Below are 18,507 nucleotides of genomic sequence, written 5' to 3' on the forward strand. Positions count from 1 at the left end.
ATTTTCACAACCTTATCCCCATGGAAATGTGCTACATGGATATAGGGAGCTCAACTAAATGCTGTCTCTGACAAAAGAAGACTGACTCTCTTCACTCTGCTGCTCCCTGTATGCACACCTCATTACCCCAGTCAGGCACTAAATAAGTGTCTGAGCGCTGCACAAGTGTAGGATCCCCTTCCACCTACTCCCTCTAGTCCAAAAATGATGCCTTTTCCCAGGAAAGTCAAAATGGGCCTCATGTAGCTGATTTAGGGCTGTGAAAATTCACAAAGCTGCCACTCCATCCCCAGCATTAGGAGTATGCACCACACAGCTAAATGAGGAGGTGCAGCTGACTTGATTCCTGCTTTCTCAGTGCCTCCTTTCCTGAGCAAAGCATCTTTTGCTCATACTGTGCTAGAATTAGTTCCCTGGCTGAATAAAACAGCCTGCAGAGCTGTAATTTTGGCACTGCTCACCAGTACTAAAAACAACTTTGAAAAAGAGAAAACAAAAAGGAATACCATATCTGTCAGTTCTTGGCACTAATCAGTGAAAATGGCTTCACTTCAGTGGCACCAAATGAACATAAAGGTAATTGAAATGGAACGGCCAGCAGGCTGACCACCTTTAACAGTATAGTCTCTGTGCCAATTTAAGAATTATTTGGATTTTTCTCAGGGGGTTTTAATATGTATAATTACATTAACATATAGGACCCCTGTAATATGCCAAGCCAACAGCCCTAAAGATCTCTGCCCTCTATAAACAAAACAGATTCAATCCAGGAAGAGCTGCTGCCCTCTCAGCGAGGCTCATCCTGTCCATCAGAGATGCAGCTACTCTAGATCATTGTATAGATACTGACCAGCACTGTTACAAGCACTAGAGTAACCCAAACAATGACATCTATCCTCATGTCTGTACCTCTGACCTTAAATCAGAAGCCACCAGCCTGTGGTTGTGAGTCGAGACTCAGAAACTGTTCAAGTGCAGCTCAAATGTAGGATCTGTCCCATGACAGAGCCATGTCAGTGCAGGAGCTGGAGGTGATCCAGCTCTCCAGCTGTGATGGGAAATGGATTCAACCTCAAAGTCCCATCCTCATGTCTATGTCAAACCAGTCCCTGTGGCAGAGTAGTGGAGAGAAAGCTGTCAGCTGCATGTGAGAAATAGGACACAGTGATTATATGGAAGATTATGATGAGATTTATTGCTAATACAATATCTAAATATTGCCAATGCAGTATCCAAACAACAGCTTTATCATGTATTACAATGAATTAATTACAGTATTATCAGGTCATGGTCCCTCCTGTTGAGTCATGAGTTTCAGTGAGACCCCCCCTGCTGTCTAAACTTCTCAGAGAAGTCTAGGTGCAGCTAGGCCCACTTAGTGTCCAATTTGGTCAACAGTTTGAAGGGTAATAAGCAGATTTGACTAGAAATGTACATGTTTCCAGTCTTTGGCCCTGCTGAATTCTCAATTACAAAACAACAAAGCACCTATGTAGCTATTTTAGGATTTTATCTCTGTGTTTGACCAGATATTAGTCTTTTTAATCATCTGTCCAAAAGTCAGTGTTCCCTGCCTTTAGATTGGATGTACCCTGCAGGCTGCAAATTTGGGAGGCCAATTTGCCAAGTTGTTCCAGTCTTCTGCAGTATTTTATGCCCTTCTGCAAGCTAGTGTGCACCAAAGTCAGATGAAAACATCTCAACTTCCCCACCACTGGAATACATTAATTATGCAAGCAACCAGAGAGTTCCTCCTGAAATACCCACCTGGTTCTCTTATCTTAGGACACATTGCCATCATAGAAAGGTATGTGGGTATGTGTGAGGGGGAGAACAAATTCAAAGACCAGACTAACTTTTCTTGCAGTCTCAGTCCCTTCTGCCCATGAAGAAACAGGATTTCTGGCCAGGCTTTGTCAATCCCTGCCTGTAAATGTCTCCCAAAAATTCTCCCAGCCTTGGCTTCAGGAAGCACATGATGTCTGCTGACCCTTGGCTGTCAAAAGTTGTTGACATGATTTTGTAGGGTCAGGAAAGTTGTATTAAGTGGTCTGAAGTATTCCTAAAGGCCAAAGTCCCTTGGAGGCAAGGGATTGGGGATTGCCTAGGCAGCAGACCTGCCTAGCTCTTGGCCATGGTGTCCAATTGGAGATGCAAGTATTTCTTCCCACGACTGAGGAGTCAATAAAGCACCACCCCAAACCCAGAGGCTTGTGGATCACAGAGGATTGGCTGTGACTGTGTCCACTCAGCCCAGCCTGGGATGAGGAGCAGTGCCCACCTCACCCAGGTCACTGGTTCCTCTCCTTCACACACCTCTGGATGTGGCCTTTGGGGATGTGAACCAGCACAGCTCACTGGTTCACAGCAAGCCAACCCGGGCCAAGTCATCTCTCCTCAGAACAGAGCTGGGTGGAGCATGAATGCTGTGTGTAAAATGAGGAAACAAGCACCCAAGGGCTGACAGGATTGGCTACCAATGCCAATGGCCTCATTTCATAAAACCTTGGTCACCTCCACTCTCCTCTGAATCCAAGTCAGTTTTGGTTTTCATTCTGAATTCCTCAGACCCAACCTACCTTTCAGTGAGCCTGCTTTTGAGATTCCTTGCTTTGCACACTGGGAAAACTGGCTTGTTAAAACATTTAGATGGGAAGGGCTAAGAGCATCTCCTCTATCTGTAATTCAGGTGCAGAACAGAGGGTGCAACCACAGGGCACATCAGAGCACACTGATTATTCTGTCAGGAGCAACTTAAGATGGCAAATTTTAAGCTCTTATTTCTGGTCATGAAGCTCCTGCAAACACATCAAGACTTTTGCACCTGCACCTCATTATTCAAAATGATTTGATGAGCAGTATGTGCAAACATGTTTAACTGCACACAGATCATTTGATGTGACCTTCACTCAAGAGTTCAACATTCACATACTGCCAAATGTGTCACTGCATTTGACTATGGTACTGTCAACCACACTGTTCTTTTCAGCCTTGATTTCTTAAGGCTGAAAAAGGGGAAACATTCCTGCAAGAAGGATCAGAGAAAAAAAAAAACAGCAGGACATTTTGCTCTTCTGTGAGATAAAATTCAGACAATGAAGGCAGGGTTCAAATTTAGAATTATTTTCAGCCTTTCCTGTCTAAAGAATCAAGAAAAGCATAAGCCTGATCAATGGATTGTTTGGAAAACTTCACATTTTCTCTTCATGGTCTCAAAAAGTAATTGCATTTGCATACATGAGGGCGATTCTCCTTGCAGCGGAATATCTTTCTTACTGATTTCACATCTGATGATTGCTTTAGCATGGGGAGCCTGGATAGATCTATTAAATGGCCTGTAGTATCATTTGGTCCTCTTTGTAGCACAGGTCCCACAGATGCACCAGTTCTCCTACTCTCTATTTGCTTGTTTTAATTTTGCTCTCTTTCTCCTGGAGCCAAAAAGGGAGGAAAGAACCAGTGACAGACACCACTGATATTGCTTGATTAAAGGAACTCATACACCTCAGTGATGGGTGAGAGGAACTTAGGAAAAATCAAATTTGACTGACAGCCTCAGTTCTGGATCTCTTGCCTGAGGTATTGGCATGATAGTGCTAAAGGTCTTCTCTCTAACACAATAATATTTCACATACCTGCCAAGCATGCTGATTTGAATACATTCATCTCCCAGTTTCTGTCACCACCTATCGTGGTTCATCACAATCACTGCTGCATTATTAATAATCCTTCCTCTGTGTATATGAGCATGTTTGTAGCCCAGATGGAAAAGAGCTCCACCTGATCAACAGCAATCTCAGTGGAGGGCACCGTGTGGGGATTTGGAAAAAATTTACAAGAAGTCTGCTCTCCTATGTCAGTTTGAGAGAGAGTCCATCACTGGTTAAAGCATCCTCTCCAGCTGGCCATGCAGGATACAGGTGAAGTGACAGGGAAGAGAACAAGGGTTTACTTATTTTAATGGAACTAATCAGGAAGTTATCCTGATAAGATCACAGTGTGAAGAGTGTGCAGGTGAAGGAGGATTTCACCCCAAAACTCTGCAGGAAACCATGAAGATAACAGCTTTGCCTGGCTAAAGTCCTCACTGGAAGGGCATCATGCAACATTTTAGTGAGCTGACAGCATTGTCAATAGGATGACAATATCCTATTTTAACTGGTGAAGTGGGAAAACTGTGTCTGGTGGCACAGCAGAGAAATAAAGAACCTCATCTATTAGTCATGGCTCCTGTTGTGAAAGAAAAAAACAAAACAATGGCATGAGAAGGGCCAAGGGGCACTGACATGTAATCCTTACTTCAGAAAATTCTGGGAAAGGGCATTAAGAGCCCTGTGTTTCCCTTAACACTAGAATGTCTGATGGCTCTCCAGGACACAGGAATGTAAGCACTGATACTTCCAGAGAAGGATCCACTAATAAATCCTAATCTGTGTTTTGCCAGAGGGCACTTCTTTTTCAAACAAACATGTATGTTCATCACCACCTTCCCTTGAAAACAGAATGGCAAACAAGACTGTATCCCAGCCCCCAAATATAACCCCCAGCTCATTATTTCCTCTGTGTGAGCCATCTATGGCACTTTAGAAGGCTCAAATTTTACCTGTAGGGCCCAGGTGGTGAAATGGAGAGTCCTTCATCCTTGGCAGAATCACCCTGGGACTCATGTCACAGCAGATTTGCAGCTTTATCTGTCCTTTGTTCCTTAGTAGATGGAGTTTCATGGCCAATGAATCTCTTTGAAAGCCATCTCTTTCCGAAGTACTAAACATGGTGGTTGGTATCTTCCTCAAGAAAAGACAAGGCCAAATGAGCTTGAGAGTTGAGTCTGTCCTTCAGCTCTGAACTCAGTTACTCTGGAGAGTACTCAAAAGCCATGCACTAGGCTTGGCATATACTTATTTCTTTGACAGAAGGCTTACCTTGTCAGTCTGACAATAATGTTTGATTCTCACAAGTGCTTCTCAAAGCAGCATGTGCATCATTAACCTCCCTCCCATCCGTGCCTTTGAGTTCTTCCCATCCTACAGTGACTCTTCCTTGGCTGCAGAATTGCTGTCACCCTGCATCTGCAGCCTCCTGTGGTGGAGCTGAGGCATGAGGTGCACTAATTCATGGCTTACAGCAGCTGAGAAGGTGAATCTTTGTTAAGATCCCACCCTGGGAATGAGAGAAGCTGAGACTCATGTTCCCTTCAAGTGCTTCCAGAGGGAGGCAGAAACTCCTCACAAAAGAGTGTGGCACAGGGGTGAGCATGTTTATTTTAGCCCATTTCAACTGCCTGCCATGCTCTGACAAAGAGATGTCCATCTTGCCTCAGGAGCAGGATTTTTCAGGTTTTACCCTAAAGCATGTGACCCAATACCTGCCCTTTTTGCCTTGCCTTAGGTATGTTGTAAAGGGTTGTGAAATTAGTCCAGCCTCTTTAAAATCCAGCCACAGCCTTTGCATCCATGACCTCAGGGAGAGGGGCAATACATTCAATGGATAAACTACATGCAGCATTTAAAAAAAAATCAGCTCTAAAGCTGCTGCCCTTTAATTTCAGTGAATGACCCCTTGTTCCCGTGTTGCAGGACAGAGTTTAAAGAAAAAAAAAAAGGAGAGAAAGGAAGAAGCAATCAATTTCACTTTCCATCTTTAATCATTGTGAATGTCTCAGACAAGGCTCCCTCCAACTAGTCATCATTTCTGGCTAAAGAGTCCCTGTAATCTCTCATCATCTGTAAATTCAATGACACTTGTGTCTTCACTGACCTTCTCTGGACCTTTCAATATCTTCTACATTTTTCTTCACCTGACAAACAATGATTTCTGACCTCTCATCAACTTGATCCTTCCTGTTGTCCTCTGAAAGGAGCCTGTTGCATTATTCAGCCAGTCCCTGACTATTGCTTGCTTTCTGCTTATTTGAAAGCAGGTACTGGAGTCCCTGTTTTCAAAGCAAAGTCCTTCATTTTAGGCAGATTGTCAGTGAAAGAAAAAGTTGATAAAATCTTTACACAAATCTCAGAAGAAAGCTTTCAAAGTGAGTTATCCCCTTATTTCTACTCCTAACATACACTCAGAGCTGGATATTGCTGTTGACAAGCCTGGGGAGAACAACAGAAGCAGTTTTTATTGCTATGGCATCGACTGGCTTTGGAAGTTGCTCATAGTTTAGCTCTTTGGGGCTTTTTTGCCCCTAAAATAAGCTGTAGTTTTGGAGTAGGGCTCAAGATGGGTCTTGGAAAACAGAGTGTCTGCTGCTAGCAGAAATTGTGAGTGCCTTGGTCTGTGTCCTCTCATGTCTCTTTGTCCCTTTCTATGAAACAGTCAGTGATGCTGTGGACCTGCTTTGCAAGAACATTGATAGCTGCTAATGAAGAGCTCTAGAAAGAGCTGGCTGTTATCCTACATCAGCAATTTCCCTTGGTTTTGGACTGGCCTGTACAAAGGGCCCCTCCTCCAAAACATTCCATCTCCCCATCCTCACAGGATATGAAAGCAAGGCCATGTTCTCCCCCAGCCCTACCCACTGCTGTCTTACAGCCCAAAACTTTGCCCAGGCCCCTGGCTTGCCTGAGGAGAGCACATGAACCTCTGTGAGCCCAGCTTTCTCCTTCTTCTCCCCAGGCTTCTTTGGGCAGCAACAAAACATTCCCTGCTGAGGACCCTGCAAGTGTCAGCGACGGCTGTGAGGAAACAAACCAAAACAAACCAGTGCCATTCACACACCACAGCTGCTCCTGCAGCTCTCTGCAAACTCCTTCAGTGCTGCAACACTAGGCCAGCTCTTGCATTCCAAATTTGCTGCAGAGCCCTGGCAGCCAGGTACTTTTTTTTTTCCATGAAACCTAAGATGCTGAAAAGCAGCTAGAGGCTTCTGCCAATCCTTCCCTTTCATCTCCCTGTTAAGGCTTCCTGCTGCTCACAATACTATTGCACTCATGCTCAAACTATCCCAGCTTAACTGGTTTCTGCTGCCAGCTCTCCAGAGGACAGGATAGTGCAGGGATGGGATGAGAAGAAAAAGTTTATTTTTTATGCTGGATTTCTTTCCTATGCTTGGTTTCTTTGCCACTTGGAGAAGTGGCTGAAGTGATGATTATCAGGTGTGTGCTAGCAAAGGCTAGAAATCCTAGAAATCCTGTGCCATATCTTTTTCATGCTGTGAATCACTGACCTTGAGTGGAAAATAATCTGCTACTGAGCCACATTACAATGGAGTACATACAATGTGGGCAGCTCTGCTGATGTTTGTCAGTCTTTGTTTTGCTATTTATATCTGTAATTGTCCTGAAGAGAGAAATTAATTACAGCCCGTCTCCTTATCCAGAGATTTTGTTCATATTACAAACCCCTGAAAGCACAACTCAAGCAGTTTCTGATTACCAGTGAAAGCCTCAGACTGGAATACAAGCTTCTTAATTAATCTCTCCCTCTTTTCCTCTTTCCAAATAATGACTTCATGATGTTTATGGGGGGGAAAAAGGAGAAGAAGGAAGCATGAGTTAGAGATTGAGAGCAGAGAAACCATTTTCTTTCATAGAGAAAATAATTGCAGGGGAGAAACTGGAGGTAGATTCTGGCTGAAGATTTTAGGCATCATATGTGACATTTCTCCTTCTCTAGAAAAGTGATGGAAGTTGGACAATAAAAACTGAGCATCCCATTTGCACAGTCCTTCATGTCCCTAAGGCTCTCATGGTCTTCCACTTGCTGAAAAATCAGATATTTTCTATAGAAATGGGATTCAAACAATTATGCTTTGTGGAGATGAGCTAACGCACATGTGTCTGTCTGTTCAGTTGCCTGCCTTTCTTTTCCTCACTCCCCTGAGCTCACTGGGCAATTTCAGCTGATTTTAACTGGAATAACAGGCATAAATTAAAGGTTTCTTAGAAAAAAAGAGGATGTCTGTGTAGAGGACATAGTCTCCATGTCCTAAATAATGGAAAGTCTGCTGGCTGAACTCACAGCTTGTTAGACTCAGGACAGTCCATATGGATAGGAAACCTTTTAAATGCCCCAACCACAGAAAAAGTTTCAGTTGGAGTGGCTTGACCAAGGTCTCCTTAGTTCCCCACGTCATCAACTATTCACTCCTTTCCTCCTTTCCTCCCCTGCCTCTTACAGGCTCCCTTACAGCAGGTTTTCAGTACCTTTTGGGCCACCAGCAGTCTCCTCCAGGCACTGAATCCACTCCCTCTCGGCATGGGGAAGGACAGAATTTCCACTTGTGCTCCTCCAACATTCATTTGTCCCTCTGGATGCTTAGGCAGAACAGAGGCTCTGTTTTCCCTGTTTCTCTTGCAATGATATAAAAGGAAGAAACTATCTTTTACTCTCACCTTCCTCTAAGCTGCCCTTGAGTGAGAGGATAAGTATTTTGCTTTATGACTGCTACTTCCCAGATGATTTTCCTCTTCCTATGTTACTACTAATCTGCTAATCTACAGCCACTCCCAGGGATGAGACCTTGTCAGGGCTCAAGGAAAACGATGGAGGTCATCAAGGGCCATTTATGGATTGCACAGCCAACAGGGGGGCCCGGGAGCACCACTACCAAAACTCAAGCACATGCAGCTGGGGATGCTGGCAAAGGCAGCACTCCTCCAGCCCCACCTGGCCTTCAAGCCTGTGGGTGTGAAGAAGCACAGCAAAGTCAGGGACTCCCTGTGTCAGAGCAGTGCCAACAGCCTGGGGAGCCTGCTTAAGGCTGCTGGGGCTGCTAAGCAGGGTAGTTTAAGCTGTATCACTGTCTCTTGCTGGGGGGCTCACCATCTGACTGCTTTCTTTGGAAGGGAAGCCTGTGATGGAATGCCTCCTAAGGGGGTCCCGTACAAAGCCCTGCTCAGCTCTCAGATAAGCAGCTTGTATCTGAAGGCAGTGTTTATGTCTGAGTTAATTCCTCTCCCTTAGAGATTATGGAGGGATTTGAGCAGTTTATTCTCAGAAAGAGCAAGGGAGAGTCTCTCCCCATGGTGATTCCTGTGGGAACCCTGAAAGAAGCTGGGTGCTTCCTGTCATGCACCTGTCTGATCTCCAAGTCAGAGAAAGCTGCACAGCTACAGGTAAGGAAAATTCATCCTCTGGTTCTAGAAAGGAAAGTCAAGCTCACTGTTAATTAAAGCAAGAAGTGTAATTGTTTCTGTTAAGATAGTGTAGATAGGACCCCACATGAGATCTTGTCCTTGCTCTAGAGTGGATTAGGAAGAAAACAAACAAGCATGTTGGGAAAAGCCAAGATTGCTCATTATCAGCATTTCCTAGAAGATTGTCAGAGCAGACCATGAGACCCAGAGGCATGTCAGAAGAAACCAGATGCATAAGTATTACAAGTCATCTTCTTAGAGGGTGGGAAACTCACTGGATGTGTACTTGTTACCTTGCTTTCCCACAGAAACAAAGTTAATTAAAAAATATTAAATAAAACTATCAGGTTCCAGTCCTTCTCCCTTCCCATGAGTGGCTTCTGAAGAGGCTGATTGTGAGTCCAGCCAGGTGGACAAAGAGGGCCAGAGACTTTTACGTCCCAATAAGTCAATGGACAAAAGCTGTCTGAGTGGTGAATACTTGAATAGCACAGCTGAAAAACAAATCATTCAAGAGTGAACTCAACATTCACAGGGATTAGAGGATCCATAAGGAAGAGACTCCTGAGTACACCCCAACCAAAAGACCTCAAGGTGGAACTTATCACCCCAAAAAGCACAAAAAGGACACTGTGCTGTGTTGGAGCTCACAGCTCACAGCACCTTTCCTCCTGCCAGGTCCCTTCTGTCCCCTGCCTCCTGGAAAGCCCTCTCTTGACAACAGGGCCAAAGTCTCAGCACGTGTCCATCTGTGCCTGCCTGCTGAAACAAGAGGAAAACCTCCACAAAAGGAGGGGAAAGAAAGGAGGACAGGCAGGAGTCAGGTATCTAGGAGAGCTAAATAAGACCCAGAAGGCCCAGTCAGTAACTACTGAAAAGGAATGAGCATTGCACAGCAGTGAAATTGTGCTCAGCTTTTCTGACAGATGTTTCTGACAGATGCGTTCAATACCCCATGTCTCACTTCATTTGGCTTCCCTCTCATCTGTTAGCCAGGGATGTTGATTCATGCACACACAAGCAGATGTGCACCCTTTGGTGTCTGATGGTGCTTTTTATCCATCCCCAGGAGTCTAAGGCTGGACAGACATTTGAGAACAAACACCAAAAGAAGGAGGCACACCACAGCTGACCTATTATCTGCCTTACCTTGAAATGCAACTCAGCCTAAATGATGCTGGGCAGGGAAGGTAAAGCTGACTTCTGTAAAAAGCAAATACCATGGTGAATGCTCCATCAGCAGTGCTATCAGGTGAGAAAACAAGGGCTGCCCAAACATGGTGGAAAACATGAGATTAATTTTTTGTGTATCAGTTATCCTCTTTGAGTTGACATGGAAGAACAATCTACCTTTCTTCTCTGAACTCATCTTGAGCTGAGAAACAGAAGGAAAAAGACATCTTCCTTGAATAGAAGGAAGCATCCTTCCATTACAATGTGCACTTGCAGGCCAAGAAAGCCAATTTATCTCGGGCCACATCCAGAGCAGTGTGGCAGCAAGGCAAGGGAGGGGATTCTGTCCCTCTGTTCTGCTCTGGACTTCTGTTCCCACCTGGAGTGTTGCATCCAGCTCTGGGGCACCCAATGTGAGAAGGAACATGTACCTGTTGGAGCAAGTCCAGAGAAGGCCAAAGGTGATCAGAGGGATGGAGCACTGCTCCTGTGAAGACAGGCTGAGAGAGATGGGGTTGTTTAACCTGGAGAAGAAAAGGCTCTGGGAAGACTTTATCACACTTGTAAGTACTTAGAGGGTGCTACAAGAGAGCTGAGGAGGGACTTTTTACAGGGTCATGTAGAGGTAGGACAAGGGCTAATGTCTTTAAATTGAAAGGGTACAAAGAGATTAGATACTAGGAATAAATTACTGTGAGGGTGGTGAGGCAGTGGAATAGGCTGTCCAGAGAAACAGTGGATGCTTCATCCCTGGAGGTGCTCAAGGCCAGGTTGGAGAGGGCTTTAAACAACCTGGTCTAGTGGAAGGTGTCCCTGCCCATGGCAGGGAGGTTGGAATGAGATGAACTTTAAGATCCCTTCTAACATAAACCACTATGATTCTATGATCTTCTTTTAACCACTATAATCTGACAAGGATTAGAACAATTGAATAAACACAGAGCCACAAAATTATCTTCTTAGAGCCTGTTTTTCAGAGCAGGATGGCACTTGAAGGCAAACCTCATGGAGTTCTGCAGACCTGAGAGTGCAGCTATTCAAATGCAATGTGTGATGTTTATAATCTGCAGAGTGGCTGAGTAGTGTGGTATGTGTTGCATTTGGATGCTTTACATTGCACTGCTAACTGACTCTTCTTTCTGATGTGTGGTCAGAAAATGATTTGTAAATGTTTACTATCAAAAATGCTGTCATGAGCTATTCTGTATGTTAAGTAAGTTGGGCTGCAGTGAGCACAAATCATCCCTATGATCAAAGCTTTTAAAGTTCAAATCTTTAATTAACTAGGAAGATCTTGCTTTCACATTGATAATAAACTGTTATGCTGAGACCCTCAAGGAGCAGCAATCAGGCTTGAAATCATAGGCAATGTTTCTTTTTGTGTTGGTACATCCTGTACAGTGAGAAGATTTCAACTTGACATGTGTGTGGCTTTGCACTTCAATGCTCACTACTTCAGTGTCACTCCTCACCCTCTGTCTAGTTCCCTGTTCCAACAACCAGCCTGGCATCCTGCTTCATATGGCACCATGTCTTAGACCTGTCACCTTTTTCCACACATTGTGACATTTCCCTTCCTTCTCACAATGCTCTTGCACATGCCAGTGTTGTCTGCTTGACTGTATGAATTTGGAGAGACTGTAACAGGTGCTGACGTACGCCAAACTTCAGAAAATGTGTCTGTGCTCTTTTAACCCCATTAGGAGGTTTTCAATGATGTGCAAGATGGCAGATCCTCAAAGTTATTAATCTTCTGACACCTACTGTGGTATTTAAGCAGCTAAAAACCAATAAGGACCGGAAGCATTATCCTTTTGCACTCTTATAAACCCTTTTGTATGCTTACTCATGATGTGGGCTTCCAGACTGTCCTAGACTCTCACCTTTTATAAATCAATTCCCTGCTGGTTTGCAGAACTAAAGACCTGAGTCAATGAATCAACAGCTTGTTTTTCTTAACCTAAAATTTCAGTTAGAATGAGGAGTCTACACAGACCCCTGCTCGAGTATTTTGTAAAGCTTTGAAGCATTAAATCAAAAACCATTCTAAATTCAGCGCTTCCCTTGGCTCCTCTTTTCCCTTTGAGTGGAGCAGGGACATATAATACAGCATAGTCCTGCAGCAGGAAGAGTTTGTGGCTAGCAGCTGGATAAGCCTCCACTAGCCACAAATGAAGGGGTCCAGGGCCTGAAGCAGAGAGAGCTAGTTTGACTTTTGAACATAGTCCAGTTTTGTTTTGTCAACAACTATTTGTACAAAGCTCACAACTGGAGCAGCACAGGCATCAACCAAGTAGTTCAACCACTGGTTTCATCCTGAGGCGCTGAGACAGAAAAAGCAGGAGGTCCCAGCCTGAGAGCTTGGCCTTTCAGAGGGGGCTCCCCTGGGTGCTCTGTGTATGCCAGATGAGTTGCCATGCTGGAGGGAGTCCATGCAAAGGCTGTTTGTGAGGGGACTCTGCCAGTCCTCTCCCAAGCTGATCCTGCACAGCAGCACAAACCCCAGAAATTTCCACAGCTGTGGGAGGTGAGGATGTGGTCACAACCTGCAGCTGCTCAGAGGAAAGCACACTGGAGGCTTGCAGATTATGGAATACATGGAAATAGCTGGGCTGAGAAACACAGGCTATCATTGGAGTCCTTGCAGTTCTGAGGTGACATCCACATGAGGGCAAACACAACTGTTAATCCTGGAAATGCTGGGGATGCCACTGGGAATGCCACTGAGACAGTGGGATCACTGTGGCGCCAAATGCGACAGGGGCTTTTTTGCTCATGACAATGTCCTGAGATGTGAGGTTCTTCTGGACCAGCACTCTCTGGAGACAGAAAGCTGACACTGTGCAAACTCCTCATGCCTCTCTCCACCAAAGTCCTTATCAGATGTGACAGACCTGGCTGTTTCTGTGTTACGCTTCTCCTTTAGTGGCTTGGTCCATGCAACCCAGTTCTCAGCCACCTCATCCCCTGTTTTAGTCAAACCTGGGTAGTGTCTGCACAGCAGACACTAATTTTGCTCCCATATATTTTAATTCTGAGCACAGATTGCCACAAACTACTGCCAGTCCTATCCTCCCTTTCCTTTTCCCTGCAAAACCAGGCTATGCTGAACAGAAAAGCATTCCACCTCAGTTTGAAGATCAACTTCTTGTCATAAAGGGAGTAACTGTGGTGGCAAGGCAGCTCCCAAGGCCCCAGTTCAGCAGTTTGTCTCTGATCAGCAAAACATTTAAGCACATGTTTACCTGCAGGCTGATGATTATATCCCTTAGACTTGCCAGAGCCATGCTTTTCTGTCTCTGGTTTATGCACCCCTAGAGACTCATGAAGTACTTCTAAGGGGGCCTGAAAGGTACTTAAGAAGAGCAAGCTTCTCACCAAGAGGCTTGTTTGCTACAGAGAAGGCCCAGACTCCTGCTCAGGGAATGAAGAGACCAAGGACCACTGCCTGAGAGCAGGACAGGTCTGACAGGGTCAGGCCACAGGCTTTAACAAAGGGCTGAAATCCCACCACCTCTAGGTATGTCTTCATGGGATCTTGCAAACCAATGTCAGCTTGCTCTGGAGCCAATCTGACAGGAATGCCATCAGCTCCAGACCCAACATGGAGCACTGGTGGTGAGCACAGGGCTGAGTCCAAGCTGAGACACTGAGATGAGGCACAGGCATTAACAAAAGCCTCCAGTCTGGAGCTTGTGTCAGCTTGTCTGGAGGAAAATCAGGTCTGCCTGAAAAATATCTTATAGATACTCCCTTAGATTGAAAGCTGTGGAAAGCTTGGTGTTTCTTATCCTCTCCACCATCTGGACAGAAATTACATGAACTGCCCATTTTTTTCTGGGACAAGGCTGTGTCAGATTCTTTTCTCACAAAACCGATCATGAATAAGCACCTGATTTCAGCCCTGGGGCCACTGTACCCATTCCTGCTCTTGCTTCATCCCCCCATGCAGCCACAGCAAAATAAAGAAGCCTGCAAGTGGTGAATAACCTGGGCCCATCCAATCTTACAAAGTAAATGTCCCATGTCTGCCCTTTATCGATCCATCTGCAAACGTGCATATGAAAGTAGGGAATTCGTGCTGAGATTTACTAAAAATATGTCTAACTCACCTTGTGTTTCAACCAGCCATTCAAATTACTTTCAGAAATCTATTATGTGCATTATCATTTTTATTTTCAGCACAAAGGGGATTTTTTTTTTTCCCAGCCAGTCAAGTTACTGTCTACTTTTATACAATAAATTGCTATAAATTAAGTTAGCAGCAGTATAAACAGAAGTAATAGATCCCTGTCTCTGTAGTGGCAGCTGACAGCATTATGGAAATGTAGAATGTCTATTTCTGAGTTTATTCTAATGCTGATGAGTTCGCACTGATGTTCGTCTCTCTCATTTCTCATTTTATCACCTCTAATGCAGTGATTTCCCCCCTGCAAGCTTCTCTTTCCTGAGGCTTGATTTAGTCAAGTAAATCCTAAAGGATAATTTAAAAATGAGCTGTAGAAAAATGCTTAGAGTTGGCATAGTAGGTACCACTTAGGCTTTTGTTTGAATAACAAAACTTTGCTTCAAAATAATGAAAGTTGCTGCAATTGAATGCGTTCAGTCCAATAAAAATACAATCCATTTTCCCCTTGAAATATGCTCATAATAAAACAGAGCAAGTATTTTTGTTTTAAATCCATTTCAAAATTCCAACCCCTGCTGAAGGACAGCATGGAGCAAGTGAAGTAGGAGGGAGAATGAGAAAGTGAAAAGTTGTAGCCTAAAATGTGTATTTGGGTGTGCAAACACATAAAATTGTCTCCTTTTCTACTTACCTTTCCACAACTCTGGCTGTGTAAAGACAGCCTCAAAAATGCATGGATTAGCACCAGTTTGGAAGATTCTTTCCACCAGCAAATTGTAATAGGAACTTGTGGGAATAACAATTAAGCCCTTAACATTGTGAGAGTTTCCAGATGCTCCAACCCGCAGTATCAATTTAAAAAAATAAATCAGTACTTTCATAAATTACAGAGGAGGTGACCTTGGAAGAATCTCTATCCAGAATTATGTTTGATGACCCTCACTTTTGAAACTCCCATCTGCCTTTTCGCAGAGCACAGCAGCAGTTTTTTATTTTGTGAGAATTTGGTGAAGGTGATCTTAAAATCTGTGACAAGAGCAAAGAGCCATGTCCTCCCCAGTACATTTGCACACAGTTGCCTTGGTCCATTTCCAGACCTAAAACTCCATTGAAAAGAGCTTTTTTTTAATGAGGAATAAAAGTGTGGGCTGGTTTTTGGTTGGGGGAGGGGAGTGGGGGGGAGGATCTGTTTAAAAAAAAGCAAGCCAGAAGAATCACAATAACCTTTCCTTCTTGCCCCTGCCCCAGAGTTCAGCTTGTCATTGAAGCAGACAGGGAAGGAGCTATTGAACCCACAAACACCAGATTGTGACCATCAGAGGAAACTTTCTCCTGGTTTTGACACTGACATCTGAAGGGATCCTGGAGACTGCTTAAATTTGGTGAGATTTATTTGAAAAGCAAGCAAAACAACACTGACACCACCAGCCAGGCTGTGCACCCATTCATCACACTGCTATGGAGCCTCAGGGTCTAATGGCTGTAGCTGGGGAACTGACTGGAATTATCCCTATTCCCAGGAAATTCCTGAATTGGGAAACTTGAGGATTGTTCAGGACCAAAATGATTCTGATTTTAAATTCTCCAGTGTATTTCTCTCCTCTTAACACTTTGCTTTTAGCATTTTGTTGAGGAAAGCCAACTGCAACAGTGCAGCAGCAACAAACAGTGCCATTAACAAATTCCTGTTATCCAGTTTCATACCTGAGCCATGGAGTGAACCTCTGCTGGTTCCACGGATATTCTCTGCTCTCAGCCAAAGCTAAGTTAGTTACCCTGCGCTACCTTGGAAGCATATAACATATCATAACAACACAGCCATTAGCATGGTATATACCAGTGTCTGCAAGCTACAAACTGGGGCCATTTCAGGGAAAAACAAGAAATCTAAAGAAAAAATAGGGAACCACCCATTAAAACCCAGCCTTTGTGAAGGCACCAAATGGAGAACACAAATCTCTTGCTGAGGAAGAGGCAAGTATTTTCTCGGTAGATATGGCTGCCCTTGCATCCCCTGCAAAGCTGGGAACCGGCAGCAAGGAGCACCCCAGAGCACAAGCTGAGACCAGGAGCTCAGGACAACAGCAGCCCAGAAATGGCACTGCTGCCATCTAGTGATTTTTATAACTGTTTGAGCTTAAGGGGAGATGCTGTAAATCTTGGCAGGCAGCACTAGCTTAGCAGTGCAGAATAATACAGACATAAACTGTGGATTTACCTGTGCTAAAGAGAGGAACATGGTGAAAAATACAGTGCTGGATCTCTTCAGCACATAATGAACATAAGCTTGTGTAGATCCACGTTCAGCCAAAAAGATAGTGCTGAGACATGACTGCTAGCAATGACCAGAGCAGGAACATTTAAGAAATGATGCATTTGACATTTATGTGATCATTTGTCTCTCATAAGCATTTCTTGACAGGTTCTCAGAATTCAAATTTGCCTTCTGTTCTGGAATATGGCAGGGGTCTGCTTTCCAGAATGGAAGAGTTTAAATAAAAAGTGTATTTTCAACTACAGTAATTACACTAGAATTAACACAAAAATTTCCAGCCTTATTTAAAATTGGGCTTCTGTACTCCAAGAAACCTGAAAGCAGGGATTTCCACTGCCTCCTTTTGTCCTAGCACAAAGCTTCATTTTACCAGTCTTTTCCCTCTCCACTCAGCTCTCCTTTCTCCTTGTTTCACAAAATATCCTCAGTGATTAGTGGTCACATCTTCTGCACTCTACCTTACATGGTGTACATTTTTCATCCCTTCTCCATCTTTTCACTGATTTTTCAATCTTTGTTTATATGGGAGTTTTTTCATGCATAGTCTCATCCCAGTGGTCTGACTAAAGCACACTCTTCTCCTCCTTTGGAGCAGATCTAAATTGAACTGAAAACTCCTGCTAAAGACATAGCACTAATTTGCATAATAGCACTGCAATATCCCACACACCAGACTTGGTGCATTTTGCTTCTCTTTAGCCACTAATTTTGTCCAAGCACATAACTATTCATTTGTCGAATGTGCTGGAAATATGCAAATGCACTTAATAGAAATGGAAGAATGTCTGTTACTTTTCTCCTTGTTAGATCTTAGACACGGTCCTCATCCTCCCACCTATCAGAGCTTGTAATTTACCAGTGCTGTTTCCAGAACAAATGTGTCTAAAGAGTCCTAAATTTTAGCTCAGTAATAGGATTGCTAAATCCAAATATAGAAGATCCAAATAAATATATAGAGGTTTTGGCCCAGCCTCACTTATTTTACTAGAACACTGCTGTGGGGGTGTTTTGAGCTCTGCTAATTTGCAAATTTCTTGGTAATAATAATCTTTTCTTCAGATTCCTTCAACTGGAAACTAATGCATTTCAAGGAGGAAAATATGAAGAAAACAGCAACAACTGAAATAGACTCAGTGGGGAGGGTTTTCAGATTTGGTTTTTATTTGGTCATTTATTTCTTCAGAAAAAGCAAGCAGCTCAACTAAATAAAAAACTCCTTGCTTATGAAATCTAGCAGACAATAGAATGCTCTCAAGTGATGTGGTAAACGCTTCCATTACCCGAGACATTTAACTGTGAATTGAATCCAGGACTGTCAAACATCCCAATCTTTCTGTGCTCCAAGTGCAGCACCAACACTCAATAGCCTTCCCTGGCTGGTACTGTTAAGAAAAGAAATGAGTTATGGCTGGGGTATAATCTGATATAATCTCTCTATTTCTCTCTATGTAAGTACACTGTTACATCCTGAATAGGAACAAACAGGTTTTGTGTTGTTTGTTTGGTTTTTTTTTTATATTCCCCCATTCTGAAATCATGACTGAAACCCACCAAACTCTTCCCTAGACCTCTCATCAAAATACATGAGGGGCACACAGACCCATGTGCCTTATTTAGGACCAGTACTTCTTGGGAGGACAATTTATCCCCCTTGTGTACAAGTGATCACTACACAGCCCAGGCACATGATAAGGATTTGAGAACCACTGGGAGCCTGGTCTAAACTGCTTCTCAGACTGTCACAGCTTCAGCATCCCCAGACAATATGGAAGATCCTCAACTTCCATCTGGAGAGCAATTGATGAAAGAAAAGAAGAAATTTCAAAATGTTGTTGCATGTTACAGTGAGCAAT

The sequence above is a fragment of the Ammospiza caudacuta genome, chromosome 5 (assembly GCF_027887145.1).
Source record: "Ammospiza caudacuta isolate bAmmCau1 chromosome 5, bAmmCau1.pri, whole genome shotgun sequence".
Lineage (NCBI taxonomy): Eukaryota > Metazoa > Chordata > Aves > Passeriformes > Passerellidae > Ammospiza > Ammospiza caudacuta.